This window comes from Dipodomys merriami, unplaced genomic scaffold, assembly GCF_024711535.1.
Source record: "Dipodomys merriami isolate MVZ:Mamm:240054 unplaced genomic scaffold, mDipMer1.0.p SCAF_2, whole genome shotgun sequence".
In the NCBI taxonomy this organism is placed as follows: Eukaryota; Metazoa; Chordata; class Mammalia; order Rodentia; family Heteromyidae; genus Dipodomys; species Dipodomys merriami.
The window spans coordinates 58,417,756-58,431,840 of record NW_027203381.1 but is presented as its reverse complement, the minus strand read 5'-3'; positions in this window follow the sequence as shown (position 1 = coordinate 58,431,840).

Below are 14,085 nucleotides of genomic sequence, written 5' to 3'. Positions count from 1 at the left end.
TCAGTGGCTTCATTTACAGAGAAGGGAAAGAAGGACTTAGGAGGAGTAGGCTCAATTGTGGTAAAGGGGTGAGGTAGCAAAATGACTGGAGAGAGACTCAGGATTTTGTTAGTCCCATTAGACAGCTGTCTCTCTCCCTCTCCCCTCCCACCTCACCATCATCCCCCCGCCCCTGCCCCCAGCCTCTGAGCAGTCTCCATCCTGTTCTCTCTGGCCCTTCAAGGTCCCTGAAAGGAACTGGCAGTGCTTCTGCCTGGATGCTCTTTCTCTAGCCTTCACAGGGATGTTTCCATCTTAGTATTTAGGCCTCAACTTAAATGTTACTTTCCTGACCACCTTGGTTTCCTACCTTCTCCTCATACCATCACTAACTATCCTATTATACTATTTTACTTTCCTTATACTACTTAGCACTGACTGAGATTATACCAATTATTCTTTGGTTTATACATCTATCATTGGTCTCTCCTGAACGTAAGCTTCCTGAGTTGGGGGTGTGGCTTAAACGGTACAGCATTGGCTTAGCAAAGGCAAGGCACTGAGTTCAAATCTCAGTACTGCCAACATAAAAAAGAATCTAGAAGCCAGGTGCTGGTGGCTCATGCCTGCAATTCTATACTTATGATCTGTGGATCATTATTTGAAGCCAGCCTAGCCAGAAAAATTCTTGAGACTCTTATCTCCAATTTAAGTAGCAAACAAAAACAAACAAAAAAAGAAGTGGAGGTGTGGCTCAAATGAGAGAATACTAGTCTTGAGCAGAAAAGCCAAGCGATAGTGTGAGGCTCTGAGTTCAAGTAACAGAATCAGCATATTCTCTCTTCCTCCCTCCCTGTCTTCCTCTCACTTAAGCTTCCTGAAAGTGGGAATTTGTCTTATTAGCCACTGAGTCTCCAGCACAAGCACCGGGGTTCTTTCTACATGAAGTCTCCTCTCAAGGACAATTCACTACACTAAAACCGTAAGCAAGAGAACACGTGGTGCATTCTGCCATTTCTGATCCCCAAGTCTGTGGCAGACATTACTAATTAGTTGTGGCTTCTTTTTGCTATAGGTTGCTCCATTCAGCTCTGGCCAATCTATCAGATATAACAAAGTTAAATCTGGGGCTAGGAAGGTGGCTTAGTGGTAGAGCACTTGCCTTGCATGCATAAGGCCCTGGGTTCGATTCCTCAGCACCATATAAGCAGAAGAAAAAGCCAGAAATGGCTTTGGCCCAAGTGGTAGAGTGCTAGCCTTGAGCTGAAAAGCTGAGAGACATGCCCAGGCCCAGAGTTCAGGCCCCATGACCAGCACAAAAAGCAAGCAAGCAAGCAAGCAAGCAAGAAAGTTAAATCTACCTGCCATTCTTGCGTGCTCCCTGTGTGACCTTGTGTGAGTTTTTTAAACCTCTTTGGACCTCCGTTTCTTCATCTGATATTTCATACAAAAATGTGGGGATAGATTTTCATCCCTCCCTTATGCTCCGACCCCTGATCTAGAACCTGGATACCACTGTATGGATGTTCACAGTCCCCCAGACAGGGGGTACAGTTCTTGTCTTTATGTTGAATTACAACCACTCCTGGAGTTTTCTGTTCCCTGTTTCATCCTGGCAGAAAAGCTGAAAAGGACCTTTGATATCTGGTCCAAAACCGTCTTTCCTTTTCAGATCAAGAAATTGACTTCAGAGAAGGAAAGCCAAAGGAGCCAGAAACTCAACAAAGACTAGTTGTCTACATCCAGCACCACTTTAGTAGCAGCCACCTTTCTCCCTGGCACTTCAGGTCAGCGCCTACACCTCCTTGCAGTGCTGAGGAGACAGCTGCAGTTTCCTTATACCTGGGCACATTCCCAAGACCCACGAGGTGAGCAGATTGGCTTCCCTCCAGGCCCAGGCAGTTGGCAGGAAGAGGATGCCCTGTGGAGGCCTGGCTCTTTCTCCTACTTCCGAGCCACCCATTCAAAGGAGGTGGGAAAGGTGCTGGCCTCTTCCTCTACAGCTGCTTTTGGAAATTGCCTTGGGTCTTTGGGCCAGAGCAAGGCTCTTCGCAGTTCCAAAACCAATTAATGCTTGGTTGGCAGCTTGGTGCCTTTATCTCCTTTCTGATCCTACACAAATCATCCCCTCCAGTTCCTTGAAGCTATTTAACAGCCAGTATCCTCTCTGACGAGAGCTCAGTTTGGGCTTCCCTGGAGGAAGGGTGGAGGAGGAAATGGATGAGTATTGACTGAACCTCTCTGTGATCTTGGATGGAGGTACTTTAAACATCTCCCCAAGAGGGGGAGCGCTTCAGTGGCCTTTGAACCTGCCTGTGCAGAGCTCTTGTTTGCAAACGGTCCCTTTGTACTAGGAGCCCGGGCTTCTTTTCTAGTAGCTATTTGAGGAAACACTAATGTTTGCAGGAACACAGAGCCAGCTCCTGACTCTGGAGGACAGGGAGGACCCAGAGGGATCCAAAAGTGCTAATTAAGGACCAATACCCACAGCCATTTCAGGAAAGTTAAGAAATGGAAAAGACTTTGGCTTTCATGTTTAATTAGAAAGGAGGGAATATGAGGGACTAGGGGGAGTTTTTAGAAAGCTAGACGTTTAACTTGATATTTAACATTTCAGCCTATTTCTTGAGCAGTGATCATGGACCAGGTGTTCAAGTTCAAATTGGGAACTAGTAGACTGGGCCCCCATCCTTGGGGAGATCATACTCACAGGAGAATCAGGGCAGTAGCAAGCATTATGGGACAAGCACAACGCCTTACAGGAACACAGATGGAGACTGGGCACCAACCCAGTTGCCAAAGACAGCTCCAGGACAGGGATCTTGGGAACCTCTCCAGGAAGGAAGAAGTGCTCTGAGACCCATGTTAAATTAGAGGATGTGACCAGCCAGGTGCCACTAGCTCATGCTGAGATCTGAGGATCAAGGTTCAAAGCTATCCAGGGCACATAAATCTGAGAGTCTCTTATTTCCAATTAATCAGCAATATCTTTAAGTTGAGTGGTGGCTTAAGTGGTAGAGTGCCAGATGTGAGTGAAAAAAAAAAAAAGTAAGAATGTAAGGCCCTGAGTTCAAGCTCCAGTCCTGGCACATCCGCACACACACAAAATAAACATTTTTTAAAGTTAAAAAAAAAAAAAGAAGGATATGACTAGCAGAGAAGATAGAAGCAAGGGTCTCTACTAAAGATACACACCGGGACCACCTGGGCTGGTTTTAGAAGAAAGAAGGCTCACCCATCTCCAGAGTTCTGGTCTGGTACAGTTTCAAAGCTCCCCTAATGCCATGAAAGGGGAGAAAAGGGGGAGGCATTAAATCCTAATTTCAGGGTCAGCGATGAGTAGCCACCTTGGAGAGGGCTTTGTCTGCTGTATGAGGAGTTGAGTCCCGCTCAGGGAAATAAGACATTGCCGGTAGGTTCTAAGGCCTCAAGAAGAGGCTAAGTCAATCTCATTGCTTTATAAAAAAACAAACAAAAAAAACAGTGCTTTATAAGAAAATCCTAAGTTCATCCCCATTTGTTCTTCCTCCCTCCCTCTCCTTTCCCCTCACTGCTTCTGTGAAGGGAACTCTGGAGAGGTGTCCATGGGACTACCATGGCACTTTCAAGGTCTCCTGGCCTAGCTTCTTGCCAAAAGAAGCCTCCTTGGGACTCCCCTTCCTTCTGCAGAGCTGAGGGTCTTTGCGAGGTCTTTATCTACCATGTCTGGGCAGCGCAAGCCCTCTATACCTGCCATGGGAGCTGTGGACCAGACATCCTGAATGCCCACTTCTTACCCCTCTAGAGGATAACTTAGTTGGTCTGGCCAATTTCATCCTGGGCTCCCTTCCCAGCACAGCCAGAACTGGCACTAGATCTTGACTGCATGCAATGTGTACAGAACAAGTCAGGCCATTTCAACTCCCTGTTTTTCAAAGCTACTGTAAAGTGCAGGAAGTCAGTCATAATATTCAACATATCTTATGAAACTAGGAAAATTGAGGGGATGAGTGGGGTTGAGACAGATGAAAGAAAACTATTAAACATATTAAGAAGCATTGTACTCATAAATTGATGTGTTAAATTGGAACTGCTTAAAGATAATGGAAATATAATTAAAACACACACCAAGAATTAGACAGAGATTGATATACCAACCACCAGGGGTTCATACCTCTAATCCTAACTACTCAGGAGGCTGAGATATGAAGGAAAGCCTAGGAAGGAAAGCCTATGAGATTCCCCCCCCCTTTTTTTTTGGTCTGTCGTGGGACTTGAACTCTGGGCCTGGGCGCTATCTCTCAGCTCTTCAGCTCAAAGCAAGCGTCTCCCACTGAGCCACAGCACTACTTCTGGTTTTTTGCTGGTTAATTGGAGATAAGAGTCTCACAGACTTTTGTGCCCAGGCTGGCTTTGAACTGTGATCCTCAGATCTCAACCTCCTGAGTAGCTAGGATTATAGGCATGAGCTACCAGCTCCTGGCTAAGTCCATGAGTTTTTCTTTTTTATCTCCAATTAACCAGAAGTGGAACTGTGACTCAAGTAGTAGAGAGGTAGCCTTGAGCAAAAAAAAAAAAAAAAAAAGCTCAGGGACAGCAGAGACTCTGAGTTCAAACCTCAGAACTGCACAGACACACACACACACACACACACACACACACACACACACACACACACACACACACGGAAAAAAGATTGAACATTGAATCTATTTATGTCAAGTCTGTTAGATTTTCCATGTTCCAAAATTTTTTTTTAATTTTATTGTCAAGGTGATGTACAGAGGGGTTACATTTACATAAGTAAGGGAGTGAGTACATTTCTTGTCTGTTATCCCCTTCCCCATCTTCTCCCTCTTTCCCCCTACCCCTCATTTGTACAGATCATTTCCAACATATTGTCTGTGACTATCACTGTTGCATTAGTTTTCCCTTTGTCCTTTGTCTCACCATTTTGTTGTTCCCCTTCCCTTCCCAAACAGTTGTCATAAATATACTTAAGAAAGGGAGGGCTGGGAAGGTGGCTCAGGGGTACAGTGCTTGCCTTGTATGCATGAGGCCCTGGGTTCGATTCCTCAGCACCATATAAACAGGGGGAAAAAATGCCGGAAGTAGTGCTATGGCTCATGTGGTAGTGCGCTAGCCTTGAGCTGAAGAGCTGAGGGACAGCGCCCAGGCCCAGAGTTCAGGACCCATGACCAGACACCCCCCCCACTCCCCGCAAAAAAAAAAAAAAAAAAAAGAAAGAAAGAAAAGAAAGGGAGACAACGGAAAGCTGAGATTTTGAAGCCAGTCCTAACAGCCTTTCTTATTTATTTATTTTTGTGCCAGTGCTAGGGCTTGAACTCTGGGCCAGGGTACAGTTCTTTAGCTTTTTTGCTCTAGGTTAGCACTCTACCACTTGAGTCACACTTTCACTTTTAGCTTTTCACTTGTTAATTGCAGATAAGAGTCTCAGGACTTTTCTGTCCAGCCTGGGTTTGACCTATGATCCTCAAATCTCAGCCTCCTGATCAACTAGGATTTCAGGCATGAGCCACAGGCTCCCAGCCATTTCCTTTTCGGACTGTCTGGGTCCTCCTGATCCTCTCTGGATCAGGGTGAAACTCCACTACTAGCAAGAAAGAAGCTGGCACAGTGGGGGCGGAAGAGCTTTGGAGACACAGGAAGGTGGCTTCTGACCTCCCTCCTCATTAGCAAGTCACCCATCTCTGATCACCAGGAGAAGTTGTAAGGATTAAATGAGAGACACCTGTAAAAAGTGTGATAGGGTACATAGCACGAAGTAGATCTTCAGTAAATAATAGTGTGACGAACTGGGAAGGTAGCTCAGTGGTAGAGCACTTGCCTTGCATGCATGAGGCCCTGGGTTTGATTCCTCAGCACCACCTAAGCAGAAAAACCAGAAGTGGCGCTGTGACTCAAGTGGTAGAGCGCCAGACTTGAGCTGAAGAGCTGAGGGACAGCCCCCAAGCCCCGAGTTCAGGCCCAACAACTGACAAAAAAAAAAAAAAGAAAAGAATAATAGTGTCACTGTTGTTAATGATAATTATTATTACTTGTGCTGGGCATTCTGTCTAATGCCAGATTCTTTGAACTTCAGTGTCTCCCTTTGTAAAATAGGAGATATATCACATAGCTTATAAGGGTGCTATGATCAGCAGGCGGGCAGGCACTTTGACTTTTTTTTTTTTGGTACCAGTCCTGGGGCTCAAATTCAGGGCTTGGACAATGTCCTTATGGGTTTTGTTTGTTTGTTTTTCTCAAGGCTAGCACTCTACCACTTAAGCCACAGCTCTACTTCTGGCTTTTTGGCAGTTCATCGGAGATAAGAGTTTCATATACTTTCCTGCCTGGGCTAGCTTCAAACAATGATCCTTAAATCTCAGCCTCCTGAGTAGCTAGGATCACAACTGAGAGCTACCGATGCCCAGTTTGAAAGACTTCCTATTAAATCTGAAAGCCATTTATGGGTTAAGAAAATACTATCTCATAGGCCATCAAACCTTTCAACCCTTACCTGCTCAGGTGATGATTGCCCAGATTGACCAAACTGACCACAAAGCCTTCCGTAGAGCCTGAGGATGAAACTTGGCTCCTTGTCGGGTACATGGGGTTGAATTAGTTATTCAAGAGCAGGACTCTGGATTTGCACCAAATTGGAAATGTCCAAGATGAGATTCTCCTAGGAACAAATCCCCTTCAGTGTTGCTGACTCCTGGACAGAAGCCAACTTTGGTCTGGCTTTTTCTTCCCACTCTCTTGCCCTCAGCATTGAACAGGAGTTAAATGAAGTGAGAAATTGATTAGATTAAAAAGTGACCAGAGGACCCAGGAATAGCCAAACCTTTGCCTCTAGTCATCCCTCTTTCCATAACCTTCCAAAGGCCATGAGGATAAAAATAAGCAAGAAACCAATTGGCATGACTCTAAGCTTGGGTGAGTATACGAGTCCCCCAGGGCAGGCTGCTCTTGAGTTGAATGGGGGTCCTGCTTCCATCTGCCATCCCAGGTAGGGTCTTAGGGATGTGGAATCCACCCAAGGATCCTGCCAAGTACCCTGGCCCTTTGTGGAAAGACAGGAGAAAGAAGCTGCCAGGCTGTTTTCCTGACCCAGTGGCACCAATAAAGGAAGCTGCAGAAGGAGCAGAACAATGTTGGGTGTGTTTTCTCATACTGTGACCATCCCTATTGATGTCTTGGAAACTGGCCACATAAATGAGCATCCCTGGGGAAGGCAGAGCAAGGGAAAGAGGCTGAGAGGAGTCTCTCCGTTGCCCACAGAGATACAACGGTGGGAAAGGCAGGCAAGGTCCCTGCCTGCAGGGAGCTTACAGCATAGCAGGAAAATCACTAGTGGCTCGGTCAAGTGATTCGAATGTAATGATAACTGTGCTGTGTGGGAAGACCTGGATGTTATAAAGGCAAAGGCCAGGCAAAGCTGTGCTGAGGAAATGCTGTGGATGCTGAAATGCCAAGAATGGTTGACACGGGCAAGGCAAACTGGGGAGAGGAAGGAGGGCACAAAGAGCAGGCAGAATCCCGCTGAGGTGCAGTCATGAACAGAGATCTTGTTTCTGGGCTTTCCCTTGTAAAATCGCTAATTCTAGAAAGTGTTCTGATCTCCCGTGCCCCGCAATGCTCTGATCTCTACCCTTAGTCCTCAGGTATTTGCAAGTCTTCCACTCCTCAGGGTCCTTGGAGTACCTTGGATGTGCTGAGGGCTCATTGCTCTGTTCCAGACCCCAGATACCTACTAGCTCCTGGGCATCTATCTCCATCTGTCCCCAAGTCAGCTTGTCCCAAATTACAGCCATCTCCACCCCTTGGATCCTGTGTCTCAGTGAAGGGCAGACAGCTCCTGCCATGTGTCCCAAATTATGGTGATTCCATCCTCCCTTCACAAGTCTTATTAGCTCAATCAGGGTAATTGGTACACAAGTATTCCTGCCTGTTCTCTTGGCTTCTGGCCATCTACGTCCTCCCATCCTCTCAGCTGCTGCTTCCATCAGTAACATCAGTCCTCTCTTGCCTGTTGGTTTTCAATGACCTGTGAACAGGTCTGACACCACCTAACCAGTGTGACATTCTGTTGGTACTATTTGTGTTTATGTGAGGGGTTTCCACCAGTTGCTTACAGCCTCATGCCCTTAGATAGGGAGCAAATATAAAGATTGTGGGTGCTACAATCAAGCAGGTCAGGTTTATGTCCCTATCAGTGTGTCCTGTGCCACCTCTCTAAGCCTCAGTTTCCTCGTCTGGAAAACAGAAATAATACTAGTATGCATGTGCTATTAGCAAATAGAGGCACAGCTGTTGTTTCTGTCTGCCCCAGATAGACTTTTTAGCCTCCTCTTAGCCTTCCTTTCAGTTGTCTGCCATCCTCAACTCCACATGGCAGGGTTGCCCCATCACGAGGTGATGGGGAGAAGGGGTACAAGTTAGGCCATTCAGACTCATGTCATGCTAGTCCAGGAGCAGAAATGGCCACAAGGAGGCAATGTTGCTGGTTCACACCTATAATCCTAGCCTCTCAGGAGGCTGAGATCTGAGGATCACCATGCAGACCCAACCCCGGCAGACACATCGGAGAGACTCTTACCTCTAGTTAACCAGCAAAAACTCTGAACTGAAGGAGAGACACATGTGGTAGAGCACCATCTGTGAGTAAAAAAATACCGAGAGCATGAAGCCCTAAGTTGGAGCCCCAGTCTCAGGGGGGAACATAAAAGAGAAAAAAAATAGCCCCAGGGGTGATTGAAGAAAGGAGAGACCATGGTTGCCTTCATTCTTCATTTCCAGAGCTGAAATACTTCCATTAAGGGTGATTGTTATCTTCCCCAAATGAAAATAGAAGAAACATCTGGAGAAACAGAAAACAAAACAGAAGCAACAAGGCAAAAAGTATCATTTGAGTTTTTCTGTCCTTCTGCTTCCAAGACTCTAAAAGGGTTGACTCATTTCTTTCTTTCTTTCCTCCTTTCCTTCTTTCTTTCTTTCTTTTTTTTTGGGGGGGGGGGTCTGGTCATGGGGCCTGAACTCGGCCTGGGCGCTGTCCCTCAGCTCTTCAGCTCAAGGCTAGCACTCTACCACTTGAGCCACAGCGCCACTTCCGGCTTTTTTCTTTTTTCTTATGTGGTGCTGAGGAATCGAACCCAGGGTCTCATGCATGCAAGGCAAGTACTCTACCACTGAGCCACCTTCCCAGCCCCTCATTTCTTTCTTTAACCAACAAAGGTATTGAGTTCCTAGATCATGAAGAAAAATATTAAAAATAGTAAGGTAGCTGGGTGTCAGTGGCTCATGCCTGTAATTCTAGCTACTCAAGTGGATGAGATCTGAGAATTGAAGCTCAAAGCCCGCTTGGACAGGAAAATCCATGAGACTCTCATCTCCAATTAACCACCAAACAGCCGGAAGTGGAGATGTGACTCAAATGGAAGAGCCCCAGCCTTGAGCAAAAACGCTAAGGGACAGTGCCTAAGCCCTGAGTTCAAGCCCCAATATTGGCACAAAAGAAAAAAAGTAAGATGCTGCTATTGTCCCTGGGAGAGTAATTGTGCTATAACACACATGTATATGTTTCCTCCCTCTCATTCTCTGTCTGTCATCTCGATTCTTTGTCTCTTTTATCTCTCTGCCTTTCTCTCTCAAATCGCTTTCTGTCTTTCAGTGGAAAATACAGGAATCACAAAAGCAGAGAGTACAATAGTCATGTGGGAAGATATTGAGGAGGGAACAACTCATAAAGACCTCATGGAGGTCACGACCTCACCACCTCCTGGGTCAAGTGACTCCTGCCTTGAAACTCCACAAGCAGAAGTAGCCCTCTTATAAGCCTGCCCTTCAAAGTAAGAGCCAAGGCCACTCAGCTGCGAATCTTGTATGGACTTATTTCCAAGGAAGGCTCTGCCTTTGTTACATGCACAGGCTGCTGAGTGGAAGGCCTTCACATGGAGGTAACACAACACTGGAAAGGAACCAGCAAATGCTGATGGTCTTGAGCACACCCCCCCCCCTGCCACCTGTCACCTCCCATGATGTCCTGTCATTTCCTCCAGAAGTTTGGATGGGGGAAGGCCCCTTGACCTACCTCTCCAGGTGGCTCAAACGGCCCAATTGTCTGAGCAAGAGCTCAGATTCTCTTGGACAAATGTCTGGGGGTGGGGAGGGAGGGGACTGTCTAGAAAGGAACTTGCCAGAGGGAGTCCAGCCATCCTGAGGCTGATGGCAGCACTGGTTGCCCACAAAGGATCCCTTTGTTGTTTCAGTAGGTGGCACAAGAGCTTGGTCACAATGCGTGAAGCGTATCCGGCAACTGTTCCTCTGAACACGCCAGCAGGGAGCTCTGTCTGTTGACTTGGACAAGATTCTGGGAGAAGGAACACGGGGCCTGTAAGCTGTCCCATGGGCAGTAATGAAGAAGCACAAGCAGGACTGCACAGGGAAAGGACTTCTGTGCTGTGGTCAATTCCTCTTTCTTCCATTTGGAGTGCTGTTGCTACAGCAACTATCGCGACCATCCCCTGTGACGCGCAAGCTACTCCGGGACCACAGCAGAGTGTCTGTGGATGGAGAACGAAGTTAATCACCCCTCTTCTCATGGGTGGCCTGTATAAATTACCTTTCAAAAAGAGCACATTGATGGTTTGATCATTGTATGGATTCAACTTCCTCCAACTACAGCCTCCTCAGCCAAAACGTAGGCATTTAGACTCCCTGGTCAGATGAAAGGTCAAAGCAAGAGGACAATGCCTGGAAGCAGATTGCTGGAGGAGATGGCCAACAAGCCTCTCCAAATCCCTCTCTCATTTCATGTCTTTCACGCCATGTTCTGGGGCAGCATGCTCAGAATTCCTAATGACACAGCTTGCCTTGCGGCTTCATCCAGACTTTGCTAAGTCTTAATCTTCCAGAATGCTGTCAACATGTACAGCAATTCTCTCATTGTTTTTGCCACAATAGGCTATGAAGTACAGTATGAAGAATGTGGAATGGTAGCTGGGTGTCAGTGTTCATGCCTGTAACCTTAGCTACTCAAGAGTTGGAGATTGGGAGGCTAGCACAGGGAGAAAACGTTAGCAAGACCCCATCTCAATGAACAAGCTGAGCCTGATGCATTTGTCATCCCAGCTATGTAGAAAGATGGTCTAAATAGGAGGATTTTAGTCCAAGGCTGATCTCAGGTAAAAATATAAGACCCTGTCAGAAAAAAAAAATAAGTAAAGCAAAGGATTGGGTGCATGGCTTATACGGTAGAACACCTGAGTCACAAGTACAAGGTTCTGAGTTCAAACCTCAATAGCATTTTTTAAAAAGTCTATGCTTATATGTGTAGAATCTGACAATATTGAGTGGGGTGAGAGTTAGGAAGCAGCAGACACTGGCCTGTGGCTAGCAAGAGGGTAGATTGCACAACAGACCTAAAGAGCACAATATCTCTGGGTATTTGTTCTTGGGAGACTCATACATGCACAGCTGGGTACACAAGTGAGCCATTCACAGTAACGTTATCTCTAATTGTGGAAAACTGGAAGTAGAGTCATGGCTCTAAAATATAGCCCATAGCGACTCACTCCTGTGACCCTACCTTCTCAGGAGGCTGAGATCTGAAGATCACTGTTCAAGCCAGCCTGGGCAGGACATCCATGAAACTCTTATATCCAATTAACCATCAGAAAGCCAAATGTGATATTTATTGAAACAAACTCCAGGAAATGGAGCCAACAGCATTTTTCTTTGTTGCTATTTTCCTTATGTTTTTGTTTATTTGTTTATATGTTTTGGGGAAGGTAAGTGGGACGCAGCAATGGAGGGGCAAAGGGTGAACAAATGCAGGAATGGTACTCATTAAACATCATATTAAAAATGAACTATACACAGGGCACCAGTGGATCATGCCTGTAATCCTAGCTACTCAGGAGGGTGAGATCCTAGGATCACAGTTCAAAGCCAGCCCAGGCAGGAACCTCCGTGAGACTCTCATCTCCAATTAACCACCATAAAACCGAAAGTGGCACTGTGGCTCAAGTGGTAGAGTGCTAGCCTTGGGCTGAATAGCTCAAGGACAGCACTCAGACCCAGAGTTCAAGCCTCACAACTAACCAAAAAAAAAAAAAAAAAAAAAAAGAACTATACTACTTGTGGGTGGAGATGGGAGAGAAAAACTAAGAGAGCAAGGGAAGAGGTGACATTGTCCAAAAGAAAATAGACTCTTTACCTGACTTACATAACTGTAACCCCTCTGTACATCACCTTTATAATAACAATATTAAAAAAAACAGAGGTGGAGCTGAGGCTCAGGTAATAGAGTGCTAGCCTTGAGGGGGAAAAGCTAAGAGACAGTCACTAGATTCTGAGTTCAAATCTTAGTACTGGCACACCCCCCCCCACACACACACAGCACAATCTTGGCTCCTTCTGCAATAAACCCAGACAGCAGGTGCTGCTGCAATGGAAATGGGGGGAAGGGTGGCTGTGCAGGATTACACTGGTGGCCTGTGGTGAGGCAGGGGGTGGGGGGGTGGGAGGGGATGTGGCTCCTTGCAAAAACAGCCCCACTGCCACCTTGGTGTCCTTTGGCCAAGAAGGCTGCTCAAATCTTTCCTCCTCTCCCTCTTTCTTTCCTTCCCTCCTCCTGTTTCTCCTATCCATTCATAGGACTGCACAAGTAGATGCATGGTCATACAGCTGTCACACAAGCAGAAGTAGGATTCCAATCCACGTGTCTCAGGCATGATGCACTTCTGAACTAACCAACAGTCCATACCCTTAGAAATTAGAGCCGCTCGGGCATCTTAAAAAAACCACTAAGGGCTGGGAAGGTGGCTCAGTGGTAGAGCGTTTGCCTTGCTTGCTTGAAGCCCTGGGTTCGATTCCTCAGCACCACATAGGCAGAAAAAAAAAGCCAAAAGTGGTGGTTCAAGTGGTAGAGTGCTAGCCTTGAGCTGAAGAGCTGAGGGACAGCGCCCAGGCCGAGTTCAGGCCCCACGACTGGACCCCCCCCCCCAAAAAAAACCCCAAAGCCTCAGCCTCACCCTAGAGATCTCTGGATACCGTAGGCTGCATAGCTGTGGGCAGAGGGGTGTCCACACAGGATTGGGGTGTCCAGCATTCTAGGCCTTGCGTGATTTTCTCGTTATTGCTCATTTTTCTCATTCTGGATTTGTTGGATGAATCGTGTTTGGTTTCTTGTTTTGTTTTGTTTTGGTCACAGGGCTTGAACCCACAGCCTAGCCACTGTCCCTGACCTTTTTTTTTTTTTTCCCCAAGACTAGTGCTCTATAATTTCAAGCTTCGGTTCCACTTCTGGTTTTCTGGTGGAAATAAGAGTCTCATGGACTTTCCTGCCCAGGCTGGCTTTGAACTGCGATCCTCAGATCTCAGCCTCCTGAGATTACAGGTGTGAGCCACCAGTGCCCAGCTAGATTTGGTCTATCTCCCACCTTATTTAGCCTCTCCCTTTTCAGATATTTCACTTATACAAGTGTCTGACATACAAACATTAATTTCTTCTTTCCTTTTCCATGTGGAGAATGATGGCATCTGTGGAGGCATTTCAGCCCAAGAAGAAGAGAAAAAACAGGGTAATCAGAACAAGGGTCTGGTTCCCCGACACCCACTCCCCAGCCTTGTCACACAGTCTGAGCAGCTGCTGAGGCCTGCTCTCTGCCAGGCTCCTGGCAGAGAGCAGGGGTCCAAGTCCACCTCCCAGCTTTACCTAGAGAAGCCCAGAATGTGCACTAGAGGGCACTACCGCACCATCCTGGAACCTCCATCTCACTTACTTTCTTCCATTCAATTAACCAAGTCCCATTGTATTGGGCATCAGCTTAGCACACAGCCCTGGGCTAGTTGCTGAGACAGAGATCAGGGCCTAGAGGAGGTGGAGGAGGCTCAGAGCCCCGGGAACTGGAGAGGTGGTAGCACAAATATAGGAGTCAGTCAGTCTGGGGCTTTATCCTGCTTCCAGAGTTTACAATTACAGGACACACACACACACACACACACATACACACATGTGCGCGTGCGCACGCACACACACACACACACACACACACACACACACACACACACACCATATGAATAGCATACACACAAACCACATCCGTGCATCCTTTAGTCCCA